Source organism: Salvelinus sp. IW2-2015, unplaced genomic scaffold (assembly GCF_002910315.2).
Source record: "Salvelinus sp. IW2-2015 unplaced genomic scaffold, ASM291031v2 Un_scaffold7882, whole genome shotgun sequence".
In the NCBI taxonomy this organism is placed as follows: domain Eukaryota; kingdom Metazoa; phylum Chordata; class Actinopteri; order Salmoniformes; family Salmonidae; genus Salvelinus; species Salvelinus sp. IW2-2015.
The window spans coordinates 1-8,753 of record NW_019949142.1 but is presented as its reverse complement, the minus strand read 5'-3'; the positions used below and the strand labels follow the sequence as shown (position 1 = coordinate 8,753).

General features: G+C 43.5%; 1 long non-coding RNA gene across 1 annotated transcript; it reads left to right on the top strand.

Moving 5' to 3' along the window:
* Positions 1-793: 793 nt before the first annotated feature.
* LOC112079406 (uncharacterized) lies at positions 794-2,998 on the top strand. Its single transcript, XR_002895933.2, has 3 exons — positions 794-1,033; positions 1,283-1,494; positions 2,919-2,998. It is a non-coding gene; the product is annotated as an uncharacterized lncRNA (long non-coding RNA).
* The last annotated feature ends 5,755 nt before the right edge of the window (positions 2,999-8,753 follow it).

Here is an 8,753-nt window from a genome sequence, read left to right as displayed (position 1 = left end):
AGGATTAACTTTATTTTAATAGCAAACTAGATAACTGTAGATTATTAAAATATTATAGAAAATACAAAGACTGTTTTCATATTGAAAGGGACCAAAAGCGTCGGGGACAATGTCGGGTTCCGTGGTCGAGTTCCAGGCGCAGATAGCCTCAATCATGGAGGTGCTAGCCAACGCGGCTGTAGCCGAAATCTGCAAAGTTGTTGATGATGGCTATGCGGTTGTACACCTAAAGATGTCCCAAAGCCACAAGGAGAACGAATTTCTCCGGAGGAAAATGAAATTGATGAAACTTCAGATCGCGAGGTTTCGATCTGAGAGAACAAAGTCTTCAGAGGGGTCAGTCCAAAATCGCTTCCATGGAATACGCCTGCTAAACAGACACATTAATCGAGAGACGGAACGACAGGTTGGTGATGAATTTGACCGTGTAACAAAGAACATCCTAGAATCAACATAATTGAAAATATATATAATTATTATAATAATTATTTTAGAAATCCTTTAGCCCTTCTTGAGGCCCATTGTTCCCCACTGTGTATGTGGTAGCACTAATTTGTAGAGTGCTCTTAATTTTTCCTCACAGCATGAATTTTTCCCCCCACTATCCTAAAGTCTAAATAATCTCTGTTCTGAAATATGAACACAGAAATAGATTAGAACAGGTGTTGTTAAATGTTTTTACAGCTCAGTGTATGTCATGCTTATTTGTACTGTCAACACAGCTAGGATCCTTCTAGCTCTATGAACACATTATAACACGTCATGAAACGTATTATGCTTCCTTTGTTCTTTGTAAAAACACCATTGATGGATGGGGGCATATGGAAGATGATCATAATTTAGGTAACATCATAGTTATGATTTGTAATTTTTTTACCTCCTCTTTTATTTCCAGGACCTACTTGGCAAAGCAGAGCCAGACTTTCCAACAGGAGTTTTTGGGAACAGCAGCATACCAAGAGACAGACAGCCATAGACGTGGACCAAGAAGGATGTCTCTCCATCAAAGCATATGGATGCTACAAGTGATGAGGTAAGTTCCAATTTTAACGCCGATTTTTAGACTGTCACAGACTTATGCCTATTTTTAGTCTCGCACACCAGAACGTTTTGCCTGGGATATAGGTCATGTCTGTATAGATGTGTATGCCAGCACATTATAACACAATAACAACAAGAGCAACTACTATGAATTTCACTAAATCCCATGTCATGCCCATATCTCCATTCAGTAGATAGTGGATGCTCTGTCTCACTCATCTCTCCCACTTAATCCCATCAGCAGTCAGCAGAGACAGAGGAAGGGAAACCAGACCTGCTGATCATCAAGGATGAGGGAGAAGCAGATGACCAGAAATCTAGGTCCAGACAACCAGCCAGAACAGTGGAGGGCAGCAGGAGAGCTAACCACCCAACTGAATGCAGCACCCACCAAGGATCCCGCCTTCCAGCCCAGTGGCCCAGAGCAACGACTACAACAACACCGCTATGGAGGTCAGTGGATCTGACGCCGTCCTCCTCCATCAGAAACAGGGAATGTGTACCAGGGACCAACAGCAGTACACAGGATTTGAACCCAAAGCAGAGAGACCGAGTCTGGACACTAAATGTGACATGTACGGGGCCTCAATCTCCTAAGAGATTCTTTAAACCAGGTGTGGAGAGAGGTAGTAGCGCGGATGATGGCGCCTCTGCTGCTCACACTAAAGTTATGGCCTAGGGAGTGGCCCAGTGGGCCCAGAAACACAGACTAGCTCGGCCATGGAAATGAGAAGTAGGGTTAGAAAAACCACGGTTTTCCCCCAAGTCGTTCCATTCCTCATCAGAAAATGTGATAGTGTTGACTCTGTTGTCCAGTGGGCAGCAGGTAGATAGAGGTTTTGAGTGTGGGTCAGGTGGTACAGCTATTTCACCACGCAATGGGACTGGAAATAAGCAGGTAGTGGGAAGTGTTTAACAGAAACGCACCAATGATTCACACCGAATCGATGAGAGACAACACAACGCAATTGGTTTCACCCAGCTTCCGGCCCTCAGAGATAATACAGGCATGCATCTTGGCACAGGAAATGCAGTTGAGGCCAACAAAGATAGTTGGTGTTCGTTGGCAAGCCTCCATAGACACTCTGAAATACCAGGAAGAGGAGCTCAACAACCACCTCATCCTCACTTCCTGATTGCCATTTTAGACTAAGCGCCGCAACTTCCTCTCACTCCAGTATTCTCGCCACAGATGTTACACCTGGCACCGTAGAACGACCATATGGTTGCCCAAGCTGCCATAGAAAGTTTGCCACGAGAGTGACTTACGGCGGCACGCGGTCATCCACACCAGAATGCGGACGTTCCTCCTGCAACCTTGTGTGAGAAGAGCTTTGTGTGCGCGCAGCCATCTCCAAGTTCACCAGAACGTTCACACCTGGAGAGAAGCCCTTCAGTTGTGCACAGTGCGGCCGCAGGTTCTCCCTCCAGCAATCTGAAAGACATCAGAGCTTTCATCATTGAGAGTGACACAGAAGCAAGAGATTCCTATGGAAAAAAGCCTATGGATTAAGCATTATGTCAGTTCGTTTTTAGCAATACGCTATGAAATCCTGTCTACTTCCTGGATCCGTCCTTGCTGTTTTTGAATTGGATTAAAGAGTATATAATAAAATTCATGAAAACAGTATTAAGATATATGTGCAGGTTATATTTGTATTAGTGGAATAATTTACTTCTATCCAATGTTTTTATGAAGTTTTTTGTGCAAAATCACAAAAGGTGGAGTTTTACCCTCCACTACACACTGATTATAACACAATAACAACAAGACAACTATATGAATTTCACTAAATCCCATGTCATGTCCATATCTCCATTCAGTAGATAGTGGATGCTCTGTCTCACTCACTCATCTTCCTACTTAACCCCATCAGCAGTCAGCAGAGACAGAGGAAGGGCAACCAGACTGCTGATCATCAAGGTGGAGGGAGAAGCAAGATGACCAGGACTCTAGGATACAGCCACCCAGCCAGAAAGTGGAGGGCAGCAGTGAACTAACCACCCAACTGGCTGCAGCCACCACAGAGGACCCGCCTTCCAGTCCAGTGGCCCAGAGGCAACAACAACTACAACAACACTGCTATGGAGGTCAGTGGATCTGACGTCGTTTCCAGTCAGAAACAGGGAATGTGAACCAGGGACTCCAGCAGTACACAGGTTTGAACCCAGAGCAGAGAGACCGAGTCTGGACACAAAGTCTGACATGTACGGGGGCCTCAATCTCCTAAGAGATTCTTTAAACCAGGTGTGCAGAGAGGTAGAGCGCCTGATGATGGGCATCTGCTGCTCACACTAAAAGTAATGGGCCTAGGGAGTGGCCCAGTGGGCCCAGAAACACAAACTAGCTCAGACATAGAAATGAGAGGGTAGGGTTAGAAACCTCAGGTTTCCCCCAAGTCATTCCGTCATTGCCTGTGTACGTAGTAGCTGTACCCACCTGACCCCCTCAAATCTCTATCTACCTGCTGCCCACTGGATACAGAGTCATCACAATCACGTGGTGTCCCCTGAGGAATGGAATGACTTTGGGGGAAACCTGAGGTTTTCTACCCCTACACTCTCATTTCTATGTCTGAGCTAGTTTGTGTTTCGGGGGCCACTGGGCCACTCCCTAGGCCCATTACTTTAGTGTGAGCAGCAGATGCACCATCATCAGGCGCTACTACCTCTCTGCACACCTGGTTTAAAGAATTCTCTAAGGAAGATTGAGGCCCCGTACATGTCAGACTTTGTGTCCAGACTCGGTCCTCTCTGCTCTGGGTTCAAATCCTGTGTACTGCTGGAGTCCCTGGTTCACATTCCCTGTTTCTGACTGGAAGACGACGTCAGAATCCACTGACCTCCATAGCATGTTGTTGTAGTTGTTTGTTGCCTCTGGGGCCACTGGACTGGAAGGCGGGGTCCTCGTGGTGGCTGCAGCCAGTTGGGTGGTTAGTTCACTGCTGCCTCACTGTTCTGGCTGGTGGCTGATCCTAGAGTCCTGGTCATCTGCTTCTCCTCCACCTTGATGATCAGCAGGTCTGGTTGCCCTTCTCTGTCCTGCTGACTTGCTGATGGGGTTAAGTAGGAGGATGAGTTGAGTGAGACAGAGCATCCACTATCTACTGAATGGAGATATGGACATGACATGGGATTTAGTGAAATTCATAGTAGTTGTCTTGTTGTTATTGTGTTATAATCAGTGGTGTAGTGGAGGGTAAACTCCACCTTTTGTATTTTGCACAAAAACCTTCATAAAGAATTGGATAGAAGTAATTTATTCCACTAATAAATATAACTGCACATATATCTTAATACTGTTTTCATGAATTTTATTATATACTCTTAATCCAATTCAAAAACAGCAAGGAACGTGATCCAGGAAGTAGACAGGATTTTATAGCGTATTGCTAAAACGAACTGACATAATGCTAATCCATAGCTTTTTTCCATAGGAATCTCTTGCTTCTGTGCACTTCTCTATGATGAAGCTTCTGATGTCTTTTCAGATTGCTGGAGTGGGAGAACCTGCGCCGCACTGTGCACAACTGAAGGGCTTCTCTCCAGTGTGACGTTCTGGTGAACTTGGAGATGGCTGGCGCACCACAAGCTCTTCTCACACAAGGTGCAGGAGAACGTCCGCATTCTGGTGTGGAGACCGCGTGCCGCCGTAAGTCACTCTCGTGGACAAATTCTTATGGCAGCTGGGCAACCAATATGGTCGTTCTACGGTGCCAGGTGTAACATCTGTGCCGAGAATACTGGGAGTGAGAGGAAGTTGCGGCGCTAAGTCTAAAATGGCAATCAGGAAGTGAGGTATGAGTTGGTTGTTGAGCTCCTCTTCCTGGTATTTCAGATGTGCTATGGAGGCTGCCAACGAACACCAACTATCTTTGTTGGCCTCAACTGCATTTTCCTGTGCCAAGATGCATGCCTGTATTTATCTCTGAGGCCGGAAGCTGGGTGAAACCAATTGCGTTGTGTTGTCTCTCATCGATTCGGTGTGAATCATTGGTGCGTTCTGTTTAAACACTCCCCACTACCTGCTTATTTCCAGTCCCATTGTCCTGTGGTGAAGTAGCTGTACCCACCTGACCCCACTCAAAACCTCTATCTACCTGCTGCCCACTGGACACAGAGTCAATCACTATCACATGTTCTGATGAGGAATGGAACGACTTGGGGGAACACCTGTGTTTTCTACCCTACACTTCTCTTTCCATGGCCGAGCTAGTTGTGTTTCTGGGCCCACTGGGCCACTCCTAGGGCCATAACTTTAGTGTGAGCAGCAGAGGCGCCATCATCCGTCGCTACTAACCTCTCCCACACCTGGTTTAAAGAATCTCTTAGAGATTGAGGCCCCCGTACATGTCCACATTTAGTGTCCAGACTCGGTCTCTCTGCTTTTGGGTTCAAATCCTGTGTACTGCTGTGGTCCCTGGTACACATTCCCTGTTTCTGATTGGAGGAGGACGGCGTCAGATCCACTGACCTCCATAGCGGTGGTGTTGTAGTCGTTGCCTCTGGGGCCACTGGGCTGGAAGGCGGGCATCCCTTGGTGGTGGCTGCATTCAGTTGGGTGGTTAGCTCCCTGCTGCCTCCACTGTTCTGGCTGGTTGTCTGGACCTAGATTTCTGGTCATCTGCTTCTCCCTCATCCTTGATGATCAGCAGGTCTGGTTCCCCTTCCTCTGTCTCTTGCTGACTGCTGATGGGATTAAGTGGGAGAGATGAGTGAGACAGAGCATCCACTATCTACTGAATGGAGATATGGGCATGACATGGGATTTAGTGAATTCATAGTAGTTGCCTTGTTGTTATTGTGTTATAATGTGCTGGCATACACATCTATACAGAAATGACCTCATTCCAGGCAAAACGTTCTGGTGTGCCGAGACTAAAATAAGGCATAAGTCTGTGACAGTCATAAAATCGGCTGTTTAAAATTGGAAACTTACCTCATCACTTGTAGCATCCATATGCTTTGATGGAGAGACATCCTCTTTGGTCCACGTCTATGGGCTGTGCCTGTCTCTTGGTATGCTGCTGTTCCCAAAACTCCTTGTTGGAAAGTCTGGCTCTGCTTTGCCAAGTAGGTCCTGGAAATAAAGAGGAGGTAAAAAAATTACAAATCATAACTATGATGTTACCTAAATTATGATCATTCTCCATATGCCCCCATCCATCAATGGTGTTTTTTACAAAGAACAAGGAAGCATAATACGTTCATGACGTGTTATAATGTGTCTATAGAGCTAGAAGGATCCTAGCTGTGTTGACAGTAAAAGTAAGCATGACATACCTGAGGTGTACAAAAACATTTACAACACCTGTTCTATCTATTTCTGTGTTCATATTTCAGAACAGAGATTATTTAGACTTTAAGGATAGTGGGGGGAAAATCATGCTGTGAGGAAACAATAGAGCCACTCTACAATTAGTGCTACCACATACACAGTGGGGAACAATGGGCTTCAAGAAGGGCTAAGGATTTCTAAAATAATTATTATAATTTATATTATTTTCAATTATGTTGATTCTAGGATGTTCTTTGTGTACACGGTCAAATTCATCACCAACCTGTCGTTGCCGTCTCTCGATTAATCGTGTCTGTTTAGCAGGCGTATTCCATGGAAGATTTGAACTGACCCCTCTGAAGACTTTGTTCCTCAGATCGAACCTCGCGATCTGAAGTTCATCAATTTCATTTTCCTCCGGAGAAATTCGTTCTCCTTGTGGCTTTGGGACATTTAGGTGTACAACCGCATAGCCATCATCAAACTTTGCAGATTTCGGCTACAGCCGCGTTGGCTAGCACCTCCATGATTGAGGCTATCTGCGCCTGGAACTCGACCACGGAACCCGACATTGTCCCCGACGCTTTTGGTCCCTTTTCAATATGAAAACAGTCTTTGTATTTTTCTATAATATTATAATAATCTACAGTTATTTAGTTTGCTATTAAAATAAAGTTAATCCTATCAGAAACGAAACCATCGCTAGCTTTGTTTGTAGCCGGTGATTCTTTCCTTTTCCCCCTCATTATGCTGGACTGTGAATTAAAGTTTAACACCGCCACCTATGTACAGGAGTTCTCCATCACAACAACGTTGTAGCTAGTAACAAAAAAACTAGGCTTGTGGCCCCAAAAATGTTTGGAGACACCCCTACCCGAGCTTTACAAAACACATGTTTTTTCCACAATCTATAATGGCTGTCATTTATTAAAATGGGTGATTATGTAAAATATTTACTGAAGAGGTGGTTAATTGATAGATATGTTGACAAAACGCCCTAAACTAAGAAAAGTGCAACAATAATGCCTGGCTGGAAGTGGCATTTCCACATAACCATATGTAACCAATATAGGCTGTCTGCCCCACATACACAGGCAAACAGCATCAGGATATCTAAATGTATCTTGGAAATATAGACCTGTAAACACAGAAGATACAATAGGTGGAAATATCAAGTATTAATATTTATGATGAATGTACACCTTACTTTTTGGTAGCTGAATAATAGACAACTTCCCAAGTCATTGCTCTCATCCAGCGCTGTTTGGTCCTGCTTGATAAAAATACATAGTTCCARGTTTTTGTTGTTGTCGTGGCTATTGTAATCGGCTCTAAAGAAAACAAGTGGGCTTAGACATCGAAATTAAACATTTTGGGTCCAAGGTTCCTTGAAGGATTTTGTATCTTTTGCCCCTACTCATGTAATTAAACCACAGATTATTTTTGGGGMCACCCTAGATTTGACCTCAAATCCAATATGGTATCCAAAATCCAATATAGGTGCAATAATATKATTTGATGGTGGTTAATGTATGAATTAAGGAAATTTMATCTTTTTTTTTTTTTTTGAATTATGTAAAACACTTTACCCATAAAGACTGTTTTGGTGTAAATCTATTTTATTCTGATTCCAATATGTCCAACATGATTCACACACCTTTGCCTGCTTATAGTGAGGTCCAAAGGTATCTGGACAGTGAACATGTTTTGTTGTTCTTATGGCTCTGTACTCCAGCACATTGAATTTGAAATGATACAATGACTATGAGGTTAAATTACAGACTGTAAACTTTACAGGAAAGATTCATKAATTTTGAATGTTATATTGTTTTTGTGTGAGCGATGTTCTATCGATACCAGGGGTCATGCGTTTTCATGTGTATAGGAGCTATTGCCYTTRYAGAAGGTAGAAAMTTGGCCGGTATGATGTACCATTGCGATAAAARCACTCTCACTACACTGGAAATMAAGAGAAATACYACTTTTTSATCGCAAAAAAAGTCTGGGYTTCGTGTCAGATTTCAATACTTGACAATGTCAAGATAGAAGACAACCTATCAAATGAACCATTGATCATATTTGTGCGATATTCKTACCTTCATCAAACTTGTGACTCTACTTGTTGGATGCATTTGCAGTTTGTTTTGGTTGTTTTTCAGATTATTTTGTACCCAATAGAAATCAAATCAAATTGTATTTGTCACATGCGCCGAATACAACAGGTGTAGTAGACATTACCGTGAAATGCTTACTTACAAGCCCTTAACCAACAATGCAGAATTTATTTTAAAGTAAGTAAGAAAATATTTGTACAAAATAAATAAATTAAAGAAAAAAAGTAACACAATAAAATAACGATSCTATATACAGGGGCGTACAGGCACAGAGTCAATGTGCGGGGGTACAGTTTAGTCAAGGTAATATGTACATGTAG